The 22,097-nt window shown below is 42.4% G+C and overlaps 1 protein-coding gene across 1 annotated transcript in view; it reads right to left on the bottom strand.

Annotated features, from left to right (window-relative positions):
• The window catches only part of Gpat4 (glycerol-3-phosphate acyltransferase 4), a 32,972-nt gene extending 19,242 nt beyond the window's left edge, over window positions 1–13,730 (bottom strand). The window contains exon 1 of the mRNA XM_057752474.1: window positions 13,661–13,730. The gene's annotated coding sequence lies outside the window, so the exon portion shown is untranslated. The remainder of the gene's footprint in view (window positions 1–13,660) is intronic.
• Between the last annotated feature and the right edge of the window lie 8,367 nt (window positions 13,731–22,097).

Genomic DNA, 22,097 nt, shown 5'->3' with positions numbered 1-22,097 from the left:
CAAAGAATGGATAAGGAAAATGTGGTACATTTACACAATGGAAATTTACACAAAGAAAAAAATAACATCTTAAATTTTGCAGGCAAATGGATGGAGCTAGAAAACATCATTTTGAGTGAGGTAACCCAGACCTAGAAAGACAATTATCACATGTACTCACTCATAAGTGGCTTTTAAACATAAAGCAAAGAAAACCAACCTACAAATCACAATCCCAGAGAAGCTAGACAACAATGAGGACCCTAAGAAAGACGTACATAGATCTAATCTACATGGGAAGTAGAAAAAGACAAGATCTCCTGAGTAAATTGGGAACATGGGGATCTTGAGAGAGGGTTGAAGGGGAGGGGAAAGGCAAGGAGGGGAGCAGAGAAAAATATAGAGCTCAATAAAAATCAATACAATTAAAAATAAAAATAAAAAGAACAGACAGAGAAGGAGGGTGAGAGGACACCTGGGCACCCTTTTCTCTATGGGCCTGCATACACTCAGACAGACACATATGCAGATAAATAAATCTTTGAGAGTGTGGGGGGGGACAGAGGAAGGAGAGGGAGGGAGGCAGGATGGATCACGACAGAACACCTGCTTATTCCCCAACACACATAGAAGGAAGGTGGGGGGGCACATCTACATTTACAATGATTAAAAAAACAATGTTTTAGCAGGATATGACAGTTCATGTTTGTAAACTTAAAAGGAGGATTGCAATTTTGAGGTCAGTGTGAGCTACGTACATAGCCCAACTCTATAACAAATATACAGCCTCCCAGTTAGAAGCAAAATAATATCCACAATACCAATTGTGAAGAAGGCAATGATTAAAAAAAAACAAAAACAAGTTTACAGCTATCTGCATATAGTATCTCTAGGGAAATAATACACAGGCTAGGTTGTAGGTGCCTCTCAGAGTTAATGCCACTGTTCTCCTTTCGGCATCTTTAGAATGTCAGTCAGCATTTTCAATAGATAATAGTTTCAGTTCTCTCACAAGAGACACCCTGTAGTCTAAACCCTGGCTTACTCCCTAATTACTCAATCTCTTTCAGCTCCTGTTCAGCAATACCTACTGACCAAAAGGGCCGCTCAAAGACTGTAAAACCTGGCCATCATTAAAGACTAAAATGCAGGTCAAGGTGAGAAAAGGGGGACATGAACGCACTATTGGTAGGAAGTGTATTAGCTAGCCACTGCGGAAAAACAGCAGAGTCCTGAAAACACTCAAAAAAGAACTTCCAATATGACCCAGCAACTCCACTCCTTATCCAAGAAAGGAAATCATTTACACCCAAAAGATACACATTTTTCACAATAGCTAAAATATGTTCTAGTATGTACCCAAATAATAATCAACTCCGCCCCCTTCAGTAGATAGGCAAACAAAATATCTGTTGTACACACACACAATGGAATTTTATTTAGCAATAAATAAGCATAATTCTCTTTTATAGCAACATGGATAGAACTGGAGGTCAACATATTAAGTGAAATAAGTAAGACACAGAAAGACAAGTATCACATATTCCTTACCTGTGGAAACAGGTTGGTCAACTCTGGAGAAGAATGAACTGGAATAGTGATCACTAGATAGAAGAGTAGGGTGGACTGAGGTGTGAGGGGCACCGGGGCCACGAGATGGCTCAGAAGTAAAGGCACTTGATGCCAAGACTGATAATGTGAGTTTAGTTTCTGAAAGGAGAGAACTGATTCCCACAAAGCTGTTCTGGCCTTCACCCATGTGCTCTGGCACACATGTTCCCACACACATATCCACGAATAAATAAATCTAACTAGAAATCTATAAACAAGGAGCACCAGAGTTCAACTGGAGGTAAGTACTGAGTTTTTAAGCACAATAGGTTAAAATAACCTATAATAGATTCCAAAATAGCTGGAAAAGTAATTTCCAGTATATAAAATGATTGTTTAGAGAAATGTTTATTTACCCTGATGTGATTAAACTGCACACATGTATTGGATCGTGATAATGATATATAAATGCTTTTTTAGTAAAAGAATCCAAAATATGGGCTGGAGAGCTGGCTCAGTGGTTAACAGCACTGGGTGTTTTCCAGAAATCCTGAGTTCAATTCCCAGCAACCATATGGTGGCTCACAACCATCCATAATGAGATCTGATGCCCTATTCTGGCCTGCAGGCAGACATACAGGCAGAACACTATATACATAAAATAAATCTTAAAAAAACAAAACCGAAATAGGAGATTATGAATATATATGCAAGACATATGCCATGGCCTGCACAGCGTACCTGCGTGAAATGCCCTCCACTGAAATGAGAATGAAGAAAATGTTTGGTTCTTAAAAACAGGACCTTGTGTGAATGTCTAAGTTAACAAAGGACCACCACAGTAATTCTGAAGAGGAAAGAAACCAGTGGCATTGATGGTGGGGCTGGAGACACTGCGGGCTAGATGCAGACCCACCACTAGGTCCACTACCGGCTCTATCAGGATGCACATGTGAGTCAGCCAGGCTTCAGCCCAGACAAAATCCAACAGAATCTACGTAGAGGGAGACTACTAATAGTAAATGCACTAGGCTGAGGAGATAAAACTTCCCAGGATCGCAGGGAAGTGGTGGGAGGCAGAGGCAGGCAGATCTCTGAGTTCGAGGCCAGCCTTGCTACAAAGCTAGTTCCAGGACAGGCTCCAAAACTACACAGAGAAACCCTGTCTCAAAAAACCAAAACAAAAACAAAAATAAACTTCCGTTCTTTTCCAGCTCCCTCTCGGAGGAGAGGCAGCTTCGGTCTCTCCTCCCTCCTTTCCTTCCTCCCTCTCTCCTGCCCTCCCCCCCACCTCTCTGTTCTTCTCCCCTTCTCCCTTCCCTTCCATAACCACTAAATAAATATCCAACCTCACTTTGAAAAAAAACCCTAAACTTCCTAGGGTTACACAACCAGTGAGTGATAGGATAAGGATTAGAACAAGCGTCTCTGTCTTCTAGCCCATACTGTTTAAGAATACCACCTTTTAATTTCTCAAACAACCATGAAATAAATTAACACTAGCCTCATGGCAGACCTGTTTACTAGAACTTCTTGGTAATTATAGAAAGAAACAAATTCGTAAGTATTTCTAGGAAACACGAATGACTCTAATGTGGAGCTGGATTTAGGTTCAGGATTATTAACAATGAACTCAGCAAAGAATAAATATAATTTGAGAAAACCATTAACCATCTTTGATGATGTAAAAGGCATCTTATTCTCTGGGTAGAAAAGAGGGAAGGGAATATACACAAAGTTAGGTACACTGATAAGAAGGTTCATGAAAGTATATAAAGTATATAAAGCTGTATCTTAGGCTACAAACTCTGGTAGCAAAAAAAAAATTCTGTTAGAGATTATGCAGATGAGATTAAGGTAGTTGTCAACTAGAAAAAGGAGACTTACTCTGGTCATCCTTAAGGTAGAGAACAGGAATTATTAGCAGTTGTGGGGGTATAAACTTTAGCACAATATTAAAAATCCAACCCAAGTGCTAGTTAGATGGCTCGGTGGTTAAGAGCACTGACTGTTCTGCCTGAGCACCTGGATTCTAAGAACCTGGGTTCCCGGCACCCATATGGAGTCTGGGATCATTTGTAACTTCAGTTCTGGGGATTCAACACCCTCTTTTGTGCATCAGTACAAACTGCATGGTTTCATTAAAATGAAATCAACCAATCTATAAACAAACAGATTGGTGGCTAGGACTGCAGAAAAATATAAAGATTGGGATTAACAGTTAAAAGGTGTGGGCTCTTCCTAAACGGATGAGAACAGCCTCACCTGACTGGAGATTCTTATATCTATCCATATAGTAATTACTGACTAGATGCTTTACGTGTGTAAGTGGTTACTTTGGCTCAGTTTCAAGTTTTACTTTATCATGGAGAGAAGGCACAGTGTAGTTCAGAGACAGGAACATGCAAGAGGGGCTCTATATCTCAGCAGCAGACAGAAGGCAGAGAGACCGGGTGTGCATGTTAAGTGGGTGAACTGTAAAGCTGTATAGTGTGTGAATTTTAAATGACCTTTAAAAGATCAGTTATTGAAAACTGTTAAGTGGGACTATGGAGATTTTTGTCTACTGGTCTCTAAAACTGAGGAACCTAAGCACTTAAAATCCCTCCCAGAGTACCAATCAACCAGATCAAGCTATCAGTTCACTGTTTGAAACAAGAGCTTGATAAATTGAAAGTATAAACATTAATTATCATTTCAAAGCTGGAGGCAACAAGCTGATGACAAACCACAAAGTTAAGACTTCACCACTGAGAATCCAGTCCAACCTCTGCATTTTATATGCTCTAGGGTTAAATATTAACTAAGACAAACCACAGAACAGAAGCAGGACTATACCTTACTTTTGGGTGAGTTAACTTCAGACCTATCAAATGCTCATTTAAATCTGATGTGATGGCAAACATGACTCCCAAACACAGCTGGGCTGATTTCAACTGTTTTTAGTAGTGAAACAGAAGAATGGCCTGCATGGGATGCTACAGCTCAGTAGAAAGTATTTCTCCAGATACGGAGAAGCATTGTGGCTAAGGTCGAGTGAACCTAAAGAATCACCAATATACATACATTTGAAATGTGCTCTGGGTAAAATAATTTAAGGTAGAGTCAGATTACAATAGGCAAAAGTTGACTCAGTTCACTAGGAAGAGTGGGGCTGAGTTTTAAGGTCTTGTTCTTCCCCCAAGTCCCAAAGTCATTCTCAATTCACCAGAGTTAGCACTGGATAAAAAGTAACATGGTACATCAAGTTCAGGGAAAACCAAGTATCTTGATATACAGTACCACCCACTTAAGAAAGGACAGCATGTAGGCTGGAGAGATGGCTCAGCAGTAAAGAGCACTTGTCCTTGCAAGGACCCAGGATTGCTTTTAGGAGTTCAATGTTCACAAACATCTGTTAACCCCCAGTTGCAGGGGATCAGATGCCCTCTTCTAGCCACTGCAGGCACTGCATGCACATGGTGCTCACAATACTGAAGGTAACACACTTACGTTTTTAAAACCAGAAAGAAAAGAAGGGAAGGAGGAAGTGGCTGGAAAGATGGCTCAGTGGTTCAGAGCACCAACGACTCCTGCAGATGACAGATTTGGTTCTCAGCACCCACCTGGTCTATACATGTATACATATGGTTATAACTCTAGTTCTGGGGTGTGTGGAGGTGGGGGGGGGGGATTCCAACACTGTCTTTAGGCTTCAAATGGCATACTCATACACATAAAAATAAGTCTTAAAATTATAAAAAAAAAAGGCAATGTGGGGCTGAGTAAGATAGCTTGGTAAGAGCACCTGCTGTGAAAGCCAAAAGGGCCTAAATTGAAATCAACAACACATGTAAAGAAAAAAAAAGTTCAGTAGTAGTCCTTCCATGTTTCAAGTAAGCGCTGGTGGCTCACACCTTTAATCCCAGCACTCGGGAGGCAGAGACAGGTGAATCTCTGAGTTTGAGGCCAGCCTGGTCTAAAAAGAGTGAGTTCCAGGACAGGCTCCATAGCTACTGAGAAACCCTGTCTCGAAAACCCAAAAAGCAGAACAAAACAATACTAAAAACAAAATCAAGGGCTGGAGAGATGGTTCAGCGGTTAAGAGCATTGCCTGCTCTTCCAAAGGTCCTGAGTTCAATTCCCGGCAACCACATGGTGGCTCACAACCATCTGTAATAAGGTGTGGTGTCCTCTTCTGGCCTGCAGACATACACACAGACAGAATATTGTATACATAATAAATAAATTAAAAAAAATCAAATAAGACTGTTGAATTATTATGCAAAAAGTTTTTTTAAATGCCAATAAGGGCAAGTGAGATAGCTCAGGGTATAAAGGTGCTTGTCACTAAGCCTAATGACCTGAGTTCAATTCCTGGGAAACATATGATGGAAAGAGAATCAGCCGGGAATATTGACGGACACCTTTAATCCCAAACTGGAGGTAGAAGACAGCATTTCTCTTTGACTTTGAGGTCAGTGTTTCAGGCCACAGAGCTACACACAGAAACCCTGTATAAAGAGACTGAACTGACAAGTTGTTCCTCTGACTTCTACCCTCACACCATAGAACACACAGAAGTTCCTATGTACGCACGTACACACACACACACACACACAATAATAAGCATTTTAAGTGTCAGTAAGTTAGTGGTGATATAATTAGTGGTGATACCATTTGGATACTTAGAGAGGACATATATATGAATGGCAATCATGAAAAGGTTCTCCATTTTATGTTAAAGAAATACAAATTAGTAATTATTAGATCCATTTTACATTCATGAGTATGTGTCAAACTAAAAAGCCAGCTTTATCAAGTAGTATGGGATGTACAATTACTGCATCTTCTTGTACTCCTAGTGCAAATATAAAATGAATAGCTAATTTAGAAAAGGGTTTGGTTAAACATGAAAGGATCTTTAAGTCAGCACAAGATACCTCAAGACCAAGTTCAAGCACAAAGGAGATTTATTTGCCCCAGAGGGACAAAGGATTGTCTCTGGATGTAGAAGAGACAGATGTGGACCATAGGCAAATGACAGTTTATAAAGGGAAAGGGGAAACCCAATGTTAGGATCCTTGGTTAATTTTGATTGGGCATGTTAATTAGGGCCTCAAAAAAAAAGGGGCTTTTTGATTGTTGGATTTCAACACTTTCAATAGCTTGGGCCTTGGTAGTCAGCCTCATGAGGAGGAAGTGGCCAAATAAGGGAATAAACCCTGGTGACTAGCTTTAGGAATGTTATCTGTAATCTAACGGTTTAGCAGGTAGAGGGAATGAGGAGAAGGGCAAAGCAAACACTGTTGGCACCATGTTTGGCATTCCTGGGCCTACTAAAGCCCTTCAAAACATTCTGTAATGGTTTATGCTTTGTTCAAGGCCAATTCAAAAAAGAAAAAAGCTGGAAGTGGTGGCTCAGAGCTGAATTCTTAACACTTGAGAGGCTGAGCCAGGAAGGTCATGGGTTTGAAGCCAGCCTGGGCTATAATAGTGAGTTTCAGAACAGCCTGAACTAGAGAAACTTTGTTTCAAAGATTAACACAGCAGTTGGGTCTGGTAGTTTATCTTTAATACCAGAATTCAGAAGGCAGAAGCACATAGATTTCTGAGTTTGAGACTAGCCTGGTCTACAGTGAGGTTCAGGCCAGCCAGAACTACATAGCTAAACTCTGTCTCAATAAATACATAAAGTTAAAGGGTGAGGGACAGAGCTCAGTAATAGAGAGCCTTCCAGAACACACAAGGACTGAGGTTCTACTTCGGCACTCACACACAAACACACATATACTGAGGACAGGTATATGAATCACTGTCCTCTTAGGGGAGACACCACAAGTATTGCAATCCCAGAACTTAGGAGGTAGAAGCAAGACTGAAAGGCCAGCCACAGTTATATGGAGACTTTGAACCAAGCCTGCATTAAACTATCTCAAAGACTCAAGAGGTGGGGAATGTGGTTCAGTGGTGGAGCAGGTATCTAGCAATGTGCAAGGCCCTAGGCGCAATCTCCAACACTGTAAGTAAACAAACATACAAAGTCAATGTTTAAAAACGGTTTTAAAAAATTTAATGCATTTTGCGTTTGCCTACGTGGGGGTCAAAGCATAACTTGCAGGAGTCAGCTCTCTTCCTTCACCATGTGTGTCTAGGGATCAAACTTGGGCTGCCAATCTTAGCTGCAAACACCTTTACCCACTGAGCAATATCACCAGCCCAAGTTTTTAAAAAATTTTTAGTTGGCAACTGTATATAAAGGGCTCAACAGGATCTTTCCTTCCTTCCTTCTTGCTTTGGCTTTTCAAGACAGAGTTTCTCTGTGTAGTTTTGGAGCCTGTCCTGGAACTCACACTGCAGACCAGGCTGACCTTGAATTCATAGAAATCCACCTGCCTCTGCCTCCCAAAGGCTGGGATTAAAGGTGTGCACCACCACTGCCCAGACTCAATAGGATTGTTTAATAGGCTCTGTGTAATCACTAAAGCAAACTAACTAGCATATCACTTTTACATTCTTATAAAAGCAACTACCATAAAAATGAAATTTGTACATATCTTTATATTTTAATAAATAGTTCTGATTTAAAACTTTTAAAGGTAAACTCTGAAAATAATATATTTCCAACTGATAAAAGATAAAAAGATAAAAGTATTTTTCTCTATCATCAGAGATGGAAAAGTGGCACAAGCCCATATGATCAGGAGTGAGTTCCCACTTATGAAACGCCAAGCTATTTACACAGCTGGAAGATGTGCTTTGCTTTGATCTGATTTTAACTGTGCCCTGGATCTTTCCTTTGAAATGAGAACGTACATACGTTTTTCATTCTACAGGACAGTTTAAGAGAGTATGGATTTTTAAAAAACCTTGGACTTTTAAAGTGTTGAAAATTTTTGCCAAGCAAATTTCAGTCAGGAGGCAGAGACAGGTGGATCTCTGAGTTTACGGGCAGCCTGGTCTATATAGCAAGTTTCAGGACAACATGATGATGTTCTCAAGCTGTAGGTTTTGACCCTTTGGAGGAGCTGAAAAACCCTTTCATAGGGGTCGCTTAAGATATTTCACATTACAATTCATAATTAGCAAAATTATAGTTATAAAGTAGCAACAAAAATAATTTTGTTTGGGGGTCACCACAACATGAGGAACTATATTAAAGGGTTGCAGCATTACGAAGGCTGAGAACCACTTCAGACCCTATCTTAAAGTTTTAAAGACTACGGCATGTCTAAAGTTATGCCATTTTATACTGTTACAGTAACATGAGGTCTTGAGGATAAACAAGAAAGGAAAAATTATGGTTTAACAGTGTCAAATTGACAAGGGGTCAATTGTGCTGGTTAGTTTTTGTAGCCTGACACAAATTAAGTTACCTGGAAAGCGGGGAGTGGTGGCACACACACACACACACCTTTAATCCCAGCACTCTAGAGGCAGAGACAGTCAGATCTCCGACTGTGAAGCTAGTCTATAGAGTGAGTTCAAAGACAGTCAGGGCTACACAGAGAAACCCTATTTCAACAACGAATTTACTTTGGGATAACGAACCTCTACAGAGGCGTTTTCTCCATCAGACTGCCCTGTGGGCATGTATGTGGGGCACTTTACTAATGATTGATGTGGCAGAGTCCACTTCACTGAGCAAGCCAATAAGCAGATTTCCTCCACGGTTCCTGTCCTGACCTCCCTCAAGGATCAACAATGATTGGGCTGTGCAGGTCATATAGAACCTTTCCTCTCAGAGTTGCTTTTGGTTACCCTGTCTATTAGTTACTTTTCTATTGCTGTAATAAAACACTATGACCCAGGAACTTATAGAAGGATGTGTTTATTTGGGGCTATGGTTATAGAGGAGCAAAAACTCATGAAGGCAGAGTAGAGAACAGGTATGACAGCTGCTACAGGATACTGAAGGGTCACATCTTAAATCACAAGTGAGCAGCAGGGTAGGAATTTAAGTGGAAATAGTATTTGACTTCTGAAACTTCAAAGCCACACCTTCTAAGCATCCCCACACAATGTCACCAACTGGGGACCAAGCACTCAAATGCTGCTGGATGGATGGCTCATTTAAAGCACATGCTGGAATAGAAAGTAAATCTGGACACCTTGTCAACTAGATGTAGCTGTTTCCCATTAAACTCCGTCTGTACAACAATTACTGTATTGGTTATAATTCACAACTGGCTATCCTGAAAGCAAATTTACAACCATGCACAAAATACACACAGACTACACTCACGTCTAAATCTAAAGTATTCTACAGTCTAGGGTTTGCTTGTTCACAACACTCCTCAGAGAACACCCCCACAGTAAATGTGAAAACTGATACACAAGTAAAATTATAGCCATGCACGTGTGCTACTTTTTGTGACAGAGACCAAAATGATTGAGTAACTCAAGGGGAAATTTTTAAGATTGCTTAGCTCCACAGGCTTGGGCAAAACATGGCAGCAAGATGTGTGATGGACTCAGAGGTTCACTTCATGGCAGACAGGAAGAAGACAAGCTCTGAAGGGCACACATAGTTCCTGTGATTTACTTCCGACAGCCAGACATTCCTCACCTTTCACCACTGTTTAGTAATGCCATCGTAAGAATCTACAAAAGGACTAAAAGATTCACTAACCAGAGTCTTTATAATCTGGAAAGAGGATTACATATCCTATGGTGTGCTTTGCTAATCACCTAAACATTTCTGCATCCAGTGATGAGAACAATTAAGACTAGCCATCACACAAGATGGAAGGGAGGGAAGAGGAGCTATCTAATTTAGTAGAAAGATGGACTATAATCAATACTCAGTTTTGCCATATGCTGTCAGTGGATGGAATGGGATTCAAGTACTTCTCATTTGACTTACCAGTTTAACTTGCATAGGCAATCTCATTAATCAATCCTTAGTCCTCTTGTAAAAAATACGAGCCCTGAACCAACCAACATACAGATTCACTTAATGAGTAGTCCCATTAACAACATCATGTTTAAAGACAGGTATCTTATTCAAGAAGTCATGGTAATGGTTCTTCTGCTTGTATGTGCCTCACCTCCTTTATGAAAAACAAGCAAACCACAACCAAACTAAAAACCCTCAACACATTTGAAGAAAGTCCTTTAACTGAGCCTTGGAACTATGCAGGCTGCCTTGTAACATTCATGTGTTCCCAACTGCAATAATGTTTCGGGGGAAAATTAACTGTTACAGCACTTCATAAGGGCATTTTGGTCAATAACAAACTGTCTAAAAGACAATGGTCGACTAAGATTTCACTACTAATAGATACTTTAGCCATTTTATTTCGTGTAAATGTCCTCTATGTCCTAGTAACAAACTTCCTAGCAATGTACATTTCAGAACAGTATCTCTGTGTATGACTGTATTGAAAATTTACTGATCTTTCTTATAAGGAATTTAATAGTATAAAGTTTGCTAGGAAATGCATACTGTTTTATCAAAACAAAACCTAATCCAACCAGATTTTTGTGTTAATGGCATGAAAGGACTTATGGGAAGATACTATTGTCCTCTCAGCCATCAAGAGTAAAGGAACCCAACACTGGGAGGGAGGGTTAAGGCAAGAGGGTCAGCCAGATCTACAAAGGAAGACCTTCCCATCACATCCACCCCCTCCCAAGAGAAAAAGGAAAACACCAAGAGTGTACCTCCTAACAGTCTAATTTCCATTAATAAGCTTCCCAGCTGCGCTGGGGATCAAACCCAGGGACTCAAGCATACTGAGTGCTCTTCCACTTGAGCTGCATCCCTAAGTGGATTCCCCTTTGTGAATTTATTAAATAGCAATGAATATTATTTAAATTCTTATATCTTATTCTTATTACCAACATTTTAAGTCAGTATTTTCTGAAGTCTTCTAAACTCTATAATCTGAACTTTTGTTTCCCATTTGTTTTTAAAATAATTTAAAGCATATGGTCATTGCATTACTCTGACTTCACTGGGAAAGCTCATGCTAACCCATCTAAACCTTTCAGAATTATGAGTTTTCAAGGCAACCTGAAAGAGGCACCTCGCTGTGGCAAAGAGAGACCTAATGCAGAGTTGGGAAAATGGGATGTTCTTCCTAGCCATAACATGGCCTCTTAGAACTACTGCTCTGGACAAGGCTGCCAACCCCTCTAAACCTGAAGGCTTGCTAAAGAAAAAAGAAAAATGAAGACACTGAACAAGATGATCTACAAGTTCTCATTCATGTATATGCATACTGAAACAGAAATCAGGTCTTTTCTTTAGTCATTCTTCATTTTAAAACTATTTTAAAAATTGCTTCATTATGTTATGTGTATGAGTGTTTTGCCTTCATGTAGGCCTGCACATACCTGGTGCCTGAGGCCAAAGAGGGTGCTAGATTTCCCACAACTGGCATTATGGACAGTTGTGAGCCATCACCTGGATGCTGGGAATCAAATCTAGGTCCTCTGTAAGAGCAGCCTGGGCTCTAGAGCGTTAAGCTATCTTCTCCAGCTGTTTATTTTTAATTGTATAATTTTATGTGTCTGTGTGTGGATCCCCTGGAGTGGGAGCTACAGATAACTGGAAACCACCACACAGTACAGGGAACCAAACCCAGGTCCTCTGCGAGAGTAGCCATCTCTCAAGCCCTTCCACGTTACTGAGTCAGGGTCTATCACTGAACCTGGATCTTACCAAATGGTCTGCAGGGTCTTCTTGTCTCTGCCTCTCAGCAGTGAGATTACAGATGAGCACCACATCTGGCTTTTACATGGATGCTGGGTATCTGAACTCAGATCCTCTTTGTTCGCGTAGCACTTTACCCACTGAGCTATCTCCTCCGCTCAAGGAAGAACTTTTAATAGGTTATCTTCCAATGAAAATATATTATGATTTCATGCAATGCTACACTATTGATTTTGAAACCTACTTTTGCCATGTACGGCTCACCGTCTATCAAAAACTTCTCTGGGACTAGAGATATATAGTTCACTGGTGAGAAAACAAAACAAAACAAAAAAATCCAACCAGCCGGCGGTGGTAGCTCACACCTTTAATCCCAGCACTCGGGAGGCAGAGGCAGGAGGATCTTTGTGAGTTTGAGGCCAGCCTGGTCTACAAGAGCTAGTTCCAGGACAGGCTACAAAGCTACAAAGAAAACCTGTCTCAAAACCAAAAAAAAAAAAAAAAAACCAACCCTACCCTACCCATCCATACACAAGAGCTAAAATTTTTTTTCTGAGACATAGCAGAAGAAAGAAATGGGCCTATGTTAGCTAGAAATACTATTTTTGTACATCTGAAATTCTCCAAAATATAGAACTAAAAAGAAAAGTTACTCTCAGAAAGAGAAAAGAACATTCAGCGGGCAAGAGTACAGGAGTTTTGTTCAGTCTTGGACTTCAGTTTAAGTGATTTCAATGCTCATTCTTACGGGGTTGGAATACAATCTCCCAGAGGTTCCTAAAGTTCTGCTAAAATTAAGGAAAACGAACTCCAACCCAAAGTTCTTCGAATGCTCTCGTGGCTGTCTACTGATAATAAGCACGAAGAGTTGAGTACGGGACGGAACCATTTCACATAGATTTCCTATAACTTCTGGGCCACCATCCAAATGACAAGTGACATCCAAATGAGATGGGAAATGTAAACAGATAAATGTTTCAGGCAGGAGGATGCTGCCACCGGGGGAAGGGAAAGGAAGCAAGGGGGAGGTAGTGGAGTCTGGGGTATGAACGGGGCTGGGAAAGAGGCGGACGCGGAGGCTCAGCAAAGCGAACAGACCAGCGGAGGGCTGCCCCTCGGATGGAGGGAGAGACAGACCTGAAGAAGAAAAATGTGAGCCCAGCGGGGGGAAAGGGTGCATTCCAGGGGGAACCACCGGTGGAGGCGTCTCCACGTGATCTAACCCCCGGTTCTCAGTCACGCTCCTCAGCTGAGGGCCTGGCAAGGCCGAGGCGGCCGGCGGCCTGCGGGAGAAGCGTGGTCAGTGGGAAGAGAAGCCGACTGAGGGGAGGAGAGAGAAGGGCCGGCTGAGGAGGACAGAGGAGCGGGAAGGAGCTCGCACCGCACGGCAGCAGCCGTCCCACCGGCCGGACCCTCAGCGGCCCCCGACCCCGCGTCCCACGCCCGGCCGGGGCCAGGGCCGTCCGTCAGGAACGGGTCCCTCCAACTCACCGGCCGTGAGGCTCGGCTGCAGTCCTCGCCGCCTGCCGCTCCCGCCCTGCCCTGCCCGCCGCCGGCCCAGGCCTACGTAAGAGCGTGCGCACGCCCGCCTTTGTCTACGCCGCTGGACGTGGCCCCCCAGCGCCCCGCCCACTCCGGCGTTAACCTCACTCGCGCTTGCGCCCTTCTCGGGAGGGGCGGGGGCGGGGCGCAGGCTATGCCCGCCTCCCAGGGCTGCCTATTGGCCGGCGAGGAGGCCGTGCCCCGTCCCGCCCCTGGCACGGACCCGCGCTGGGCATCCGAGGTGTGAGCAAAGGTCGCCCTCTGGCCCGCCAGGTTTCCAGTTCGGGCATCGTCCCAGGGGAGAAGGAATGAGACCGGAAGAGCAAGGTTTGTTTACTGAACCGTTGTGGGACTTCATGTCCACTGAGATTCAGATCTGGCTGGTCACGTAAATGTTAACTGCCATCCCAGCGCCGCCTGACCTGCCTGTGCTGCTCTTGAAACACTGAGAAAGAAAGGCCAGGGGTTGGCTGGTTGGCCAGCTGCAGTTTTCCAACTCAGCCACAGTTCTAGCTAATCCCTCGTCAGACTTGAAACTTCCAATTCAGACTTGTTTCCCCGACGTGGGTCTTAGAAGAGGAAGAGAAGAAAGGAGGGCGGAGGTGGAGTTTTTTTCTTTGTTTGGAGACATCGTCCTGTCCTGTAGTACAAGCTTGCCTCAAACGCTGAGGTGGCACATGACGTTGAACTTCTGGACCTGCTGATTTCACCTCCCAAGTGCTGGGAATAAACCATATCCCAAGTTTTATAAGGTGTTGGGAACAGAACTCGGGGCCTCAAGCATGCTAAAACAAGTTCTCGACCAAGTGAGCTACATCCCCAGCCTCCGAGTTTCTTGCTTTTATTTAATTCCTACAGTACAGTCCCTAATTCAAATCTTAAACTTTTCCACTTTTCAGTTTCTTCTTGTCAAAAACATTCTTACACAGCTCCAGGTATGTAAGTATATAACATAGGTATACAAGACATATTTACTGATAATTATAAATTTACTTAAAAATATTTTGCTATGTATGTAGCAAATAATAGTTTTACTATTATTTATGAAAACAAATTTATATATTACAGAGATGGATGTGCTTGCCATTTTTTTATATAAAGAAATCGGCTAAATATTTGATACCAGAGTTTCCGTTTTCGAGACAGGGTTTCTCAGTGTAGATTTTGCAGCCTGTACTAAAAAGCATTTTGAATGTACTCTGGGTAGTGTGACCTAGCAGTAAGATGCAAATGTGAGATTTAAAGTTTAATAGTGAGCAACATCTTTTTAAAAATCCTTTTCAGGGCTGGGAAGGCGGCTAAGTAAAAGAGGCTAAGCACTGGTAAAGTGCTTGCTAAGCGTGAGACCTGAGTTCGGATCCCCAGCATCCGCGGAAAAGCGAGGGTGGACCTGGTGCGCTGAAGGAGCCAAGATAGGCAGATCCTGGGGTGAGGCCCGCTGACTGGCCAGCCTAGCGAAACACTGACCTGTCTCAAAAACACGTGGAAAGTACCAGAAGTTGACCTTTCTGGGCTCCACATGTCCAGTCTACAAACCACTGGTCCAACCTGACAGGCATATAATTGATAATACTCAGGAAGGCAGGATATCTTTGCTACAGGTTTTTCAGGCAATTTCTGGGAACAGAAAAGAGACAACACCTACTCAAAGTAGTATATATCCAGCCTGGCCACTGCTGGATAAACCTAAAACGTCTTATATGAACAGAACATTATGTCAACAGCCTTCAGAGCAAATGGTGTTTATTGTATAGGCGTTCTTTTATGACTCATTATTTGCATGTGTGTGTTTGTGCAAGTGACTGGAGAAGCCCAAGAGGGACAGGCTCCCCTGGCTGGAGTTACAGGCAGCTGGAGCCACCCAGCCCAAGCACTGGGAACTGAGCTCAGGTCCTCTGAAAGAGAAGGAACCACGCTGTGACGAGAGTAACCTCAACCCCCACTCAAATCCTATATAGAACATTGAAAAAACCAGTGGCTGCAGTTCCTCTTTGAGACGCTCACAGCCATGTTTCCCAGGTGTCTTGCTTCCTTCTGAGTGTTTTTTTCTCCTAGTCCTTGAGCTTAAGCCTATATGAAAACATCATTGGTATGGACTGGGGAGATGGCTCAGTGGGTGAGTAAATCGCTTGTCATGCAAGCAGGAAGACCCAAGCCGTGATCCACAGAACTCACATAAAGCCAGGTTCAGTAGTGCATGGCCTGTCTGCAGCCTGAGAATCTATGGAAGCTCATGGGCCAGCTAGCCTGGTACATAAAGTAATGATGAGATCCTCTCTTAAACAGGGTAGACAGTAAGGACTGACATCCAGAGTTGTCTTTTGACCGCTATACACCTGTTGTGGTACACGCACAACCGTTACATGCACATGTAAACACAAACATCGTTAACATACACACAGATATTAAGATATAGCGGTTTGACTGAGAAACGTTCTCCATAAGCTTATGTGTCTTAGTATCTGTTCTTCACTTGGTCACATTTTAAGGAGGTTATAGGACCTTTTGGAGGTGGAGGCTTATTGGAGGAAGTATATCACTGGGGTCAGGCTTTGAGAGTTTAGAGCTCCATTCCACTTCTGGTTCAAAGTTTAGAGTTCATGGTTGAAGGTGTAATCTCTTAGGGGCTGGGAAGATGGCTCACTGGGTAAGAGCACTGGATACTCTTGCAGAGGACCTGAGTTCAATCCCCAGCACCCACATGGTGGCTCACAGCCATCTGTAGTTCCAGTTCTGACTTCCATGGGTACGTGGCACACATGCATACTGCGGGCAGAACAGCTGTACACGGAAAACAAAATAAATCTATCAGAGAAGATGATTTGCCAGATTCTTGCTCCTGTTGCTATTCCTCCCCACATTGCTGACTTACTCCCTCTGGAATCCTAAGACACAACAAACCCTTCTGGAAGTTGCTTTTGACCATCCTGTTCTATCACAGCATCAGAAAGTACTATAGAATCGAATCTTCAACTGTACATCCTAAACTGACTGGTCCTGAAATTCTTCCCCAAATTTAGAGCCTGATTTGGCCTTAGTTGAGGAGGCTATCCCTCAACTGAGGGAAGTTGTGGAGAGCTGAGCCTCTTGTGCCTGTACCCTAAAATACTGACATATCACACTTAAAAAAATGCATCAATAGCCAGGTGGTGGTGATACACGCCTTTAATCCTAGCACTTGAGAAGTGATGCTAGGTGGATCTCAGCCAGTTAGAGGCCAGCCTCATCTACAGAGCGAGTTCCAAGACAGCCAGGAGTGTTACACAGAGAAATCCTGTCTCAAAAAACAACAACAAAGCCGGGCGATGGTGGTGCACGCCTTTAATCCCAGCACTCGGGAGGCAGAGGCAGGCGGATCTCTGTGAGTTTGAGACCAGCCTGGTCTACAGAGCTAGTTCCAGGACAGTCTCCAAAGCCACAGAGAAACCCTGTCTCGAAAAACCAAAAAAACAAAAACAAAACAAAAAACAAACAAACAAACAAACAACAAAAACCATCAAACCACTGAAAATTGTGTATGGGGAAGTGTTTGAAGGACTCCTATATTGAGGCAGGCAGATGCTTTCTCCCAGCCTATAAGGGAGTAAGAGGGAAAAGAATGTTTAAACATGAACATAGGGGCCTACGGACTAGTTAGGGTCTGCACACTCTGGTAGTCTTTTAAATAATGTCTTCTGCCTCCATTTAAAAGCTTCTCTGTAAATGGAAAGGATGGCATTTCTAGAATCTTCCTGAAGTGGAAACTTGCTGTCCCTTTGAGTCAGGAACATGCTTATTTAAAATCTCTCTATAAAAGGAATACTCTCTCTACATAGGCAACCTTCACAATAAATTTTGTTAATTGTCCTGGAATTCTTGACTTTAAGATGGCCAGACTTCAACTAGACTCCCAGGTGAGAAGTTCCTTTCCCTTCCTATATCCTGTCAATTTCCCTTTCTATCATGCTACAGTCTGCAGCAGCCAGGGTCAGGAATTAGTCACTGATGTTGACTACCATTGCATGATTTTTTTTTTTTTTTCTGTTCACCAATACCAAGCCAAGCCTCTGGTTCAGCACACCCTGCCATTATTAACATTGTAGACTGAAGGAATAACTACCAAAATTCATACCAGGATTTGTGTCATTTAAAAAGACTTATTATTTTTAAGTGTGTGAATGGGTGAGTGCATATAAGTGCAGGTGTCCAAGGAGGCCAGAGGTGTCAGTTACCCCTGGAGTTGGAATTATAGGTAGCTGCTGGGATCTAAACCCTGGTTCTCCGAAAGAACAGTAAATGCTTTGAATCACTGAACCATTTCTCCAGCTCCATGGGATTCGGTGTTTTTAGCCTACATACCTAAACTGTTTGTTAAGGCTTGGATTGTAAATATCCCCAAGAACTGCTTATTGAAACATAGTGGCCATGTTCTTTTAGCAGCATAATAGATTTTCATCTAGACCCATGACCTTTCTAGTCTTGACACCTAATGACATAGTGTTATACTCACAGATTAGTGCCTTGCTCAGCCCACATCAGAAAAGCAGCTTGTTGCACTGTGTGGGAATTAACAGAGACCTAGTTAGGCAGTGTTCAGAGAGTGAGAGACTTCAGAGAACTCAGTTCTAAATGGGTCATCTTCATTAAACCTGTTCCCTTAAGGCTCAGGGATCCATGTTGATGAGGAGACAGAAGACTGTAAGAGCTAGAGATGGTGGATGACTCCAAAGAAACAGTGTCTTTCTGTCACGACAGAACTGACACACATGAATTCACAGAGACTGTGACAGCATGCACAGGAGCAGTATTGGTTCAAACCAGGCGAAATCCCAGTATAGAGAAGAACTGGACACAAAACTTCACCCCTAACCGAGAAGCTAACTGATAGCCACGAGTAAGAAGTCAGTTTTCTCTGCTGTAGGACAATCCTGTTGTACACTGTAAAGATCTGTCACTCAAATTGGTTTAATAAAACGTTGATTGGCCAGTAGGTACGCAGGAAGTTTAAGCAGGGTGGCTGAACTAAGGATGATGGGAAGGAGAAGGGCAGAGTGGTACCTCCACATGACAGAACATAAATAAGGAATATGGGTTAACTTAAAGTGTAAGAGCTAGTTAGTAATAAGCCTGAGCTATTGGACAAGCATTTATAATTAATATAAGCCTCTTTGTGGAAATTTGGGAAGTGGCTGCCGGGTTATTGGAAATGGGTGGTCAGGACAAGAAACATCTGCTTACATTTCTCCAGTGGAGTCTCATGGAGTGTATTAACCACACCTTAGGGTGCACCCAGGGCCCAGGAGTAGACGACTAACACAAAATCAACTCCATGTTTTGTTTTGTTTTTTAACTTTTTGTTTGTTTTTTCATTTGAACTTTTTTTTGTATTATTGTTCTTTTGCTTGGTTGATTTTTATTTTTGTGGGTCATTTTAGAGAGAGAAAGAACATATATAGTTGGGTGTGAGGGAGGTGAGGGATCTGGAAGGAGTTGGGGGAGGTAAAGAACAAGATCAAAACAAGGTTGTATGAAAACATTTTTAAAAGTCAGAAAAATGGTTTTCCAGCATGTTCTGCTGTTGAGAAGCGGCAGAACCTTTATGGAGAGGATCTGGATAGAAGTTTATCATTGAGACTCCAGTCCACACCCCTTTCCTGGTAAGCAGGACCTAAGCAGCTTTGTCTTACCATGGTGTTCTGCTTCACTAAGCCACAGCAATGGAACCTGTTAAATAAAGACTAAAAACCCTGGAGCTGTGAGCCCAAGTAAACCTTCCTACTTATACATGGTCCAAAATAAATCTTTTTTATTCATAAGGTTATCACAGATCACAGTAATAGCTTAAAATACCCCACAAAACTGGCTAACCATATAAACACATCTTAAACACAAGTCTGAAAACATGTAAACGTTTCAAAGATTCAACAGCCTTTCACCCACAAAGAGACCTTGAGTTGGAATAACATTTCAACCAGTTAGAAATGGAAAAGATCTACCAAATCAATCATATTACTTAACTCAGTTGGGAACCAGCCAGCTGGACAGGCATAGCCTGTGTGAATGCCATCCGAAGGGCTCAATACCAGGCCTTTTATTTTCCTTCACAAACAGTGGGGTCAGGGAAAGGTAACTTGTTTTCTGAGGTGGAGGTTGCAAGCTTAGCCACACTACTAAATTGGTTGTGGGAAAACTGAAGTGCTTATATTTGCAAATTTGTACCAATTGGGCAAAAAGATAAAATCGTGCCTGTTTGAGCTGCACTGTCACAACCTGTGACTCCAGCACTGTGGGAGGGTGATCAAGAGTTCCTGGCAGCCTGAGCTGCCTACAGACCTTGCCTCTCAGTCGCCAACATGGAAGGAAGGAAAGAAAGCTGGCTGCACTGAACTAACTACTGTGCAACTCAAGAAACAGTGATAAATATATTTATAGTACACATGACTGACAAAGGACTACTAGGTACCATATAGAAGGTACTCATTCCACAGCTACCATTTGTGAGCAACAAGTATACAAGGGCATTCAACGTAGCAAAGGTTATTGTTGCAAAAGTTTAGGAACAATCTCAAGTGATTGGTCAACTAAACTATAGTTATTCAGATAATAAAATTTCATGTGGCTGGAAAAGAAATCCAAGATTCCATCTTTGTTCCCAACCAGTTAGATCTTGAGGAGGGTGTGCTATTAGGAATAAAAATGAGAAAAAAAGAAAAATTAAAAGCTGTTACATTTTGTATGCTTTCCAGTGTAGATGGGACATTGTAATTTTTATAATAAAATTAAGATGAAGTTACATTGTTAGGAGTTACTGATTTTCTGTGCTCCACAGTCAGAGTCACCTAGTGAAGAATATTGAATGATAAGGCCCTGCACTGATGACAAAATGATGTAGAAAGAAGGTAAAGCATTATTTCCCATAAGGCTTCCAAGTTGCTCATGGATAGTAAAACTGCTTGGGAATTACAGTTACCTGGTATCTAAGTTAGGGTTTCTATTGCTGGGAAGAGACACCATGACCACTGCAACACTTATAAAGAAAAAACATTTGCATGGCGGTGCACGCCTTTAATCCCGGCACTCAGAAGGCAGAGGCAGGCAGATCTCTGTGAGTTCAAGGCCAGCCTGGGCTACAAGAGCTAGTTCTAGAACAGGCTCCAAAACTACAGAAAAATCCTGTCTTGTAAAACCAACCAAACAACCAACCAAACAGTGGAAACATCCTAGACTATGCTAATCAGTATTATTTATGTCAACTTGACATAAACTAGAGTCATCTGGGAAGAGGAAACCTCATTTGAGAAGATCCCTCTATCTTGTAGGCAAGACTGTGGGGGCATTTTCTTGACTAATGTGGGAGGGAGGGCTCAGCCCACTCCTGGGCAAGGTGATTCTGGGTTGTATAAGAAAGCAGGCCGAGCAAGCCATGGAAGGTCAGTCAGGAAGCAGCTCCCCTCCATGACCTCTGCCTCCAGGTTCCTGCCTTGCCCTCCCTTAATGGATTAAGCCAAATAATTAAGCCAAGCTGCTTTTGGTCCACGTTTTACTGCGGTAATAAAAAGAAAACTAGGAGAGGACTTGGTACCATGGAGTACCATATCGTGGGGGAGGATTAAGGGAAGTGTGTGGAACTATGGGTTGGAAAAGTGATTGTACACCCAAAGTTTAATGGGCTGTTCCACGGGAACTGGAAGACAAAAAGGCTGAGAGCAGTGCAGATTGTGGAAGCCTGAATTGTGAAGTTACAGAACAAAGTTTGAGAATCTCTCAAAGGATTTGTTAGGACTGTTGATATATTTTGTACTAAACAACTGTGGTTTTTAATCTGCTAGGGCTGAAGAATCAGCTGTGATTAGCAAGGCTGGTGCCACTGAGATAAAATCTTGGAAGTATTTTCTAAGGATCAGCACCCAGTGAAGCTTTATCTCAAGCTGGTAGGCAAACTTGGTACAAGTAAGTCTTCCATATGTACTGGCTTTGGCAACATGGAAGCTTACAGGTCTGAAGAGGTCATGGAGAGCAGCTGAGGCTTGGTGTTATGGGAAGCCAGAAGATGCCATTGGTGAAGATACAGTCTCAGTTGCAGTGAAGACTCGACATATTAGATGCCAGGATTGTGGGAAGGTCATCAAGGACAGCAGCAGGTGTGGATTAGAGCTGGCTTGAGCCAATGAGACAAAGTGCATGTGTTATGGGTGGCAGAGCTGGAGAAGCAGAACTGCCTAAGCTTTAAGATCAGGAGTGAATAAATCGCAGATATTCTACACAGATTTACACTGTTGGTTTTGCTTTGTGCCTGGTTCGTCCCTCCTGAAATAAAAAGCATGCAACTTAGTTTTGACTTAACAGGAACCAGCTTTTCTAATTTTAGAGACTCTGGATATTTTAAGGAGATTGAATTTTAAGACTA

This window comes from Chionomys nivalis, chromosome 20 (assembly GCF_950005125.1).
Source record: "Chionomys nivalis chromosome 20, mChiNiv1.1, whole genome shotgun sequence".
In the NCBI taxonomy this organism is placed as follows: Eukaryota; Metazoa; Chordata; class Mammalia; order Rodentia; family Cricetidae; genus Chionomys; species Chionomys nivalis.
Note: the sequence above shows the minus strand (reverse complement) of the source record. Positions and strands in the feature narration are given on the sequence as shown.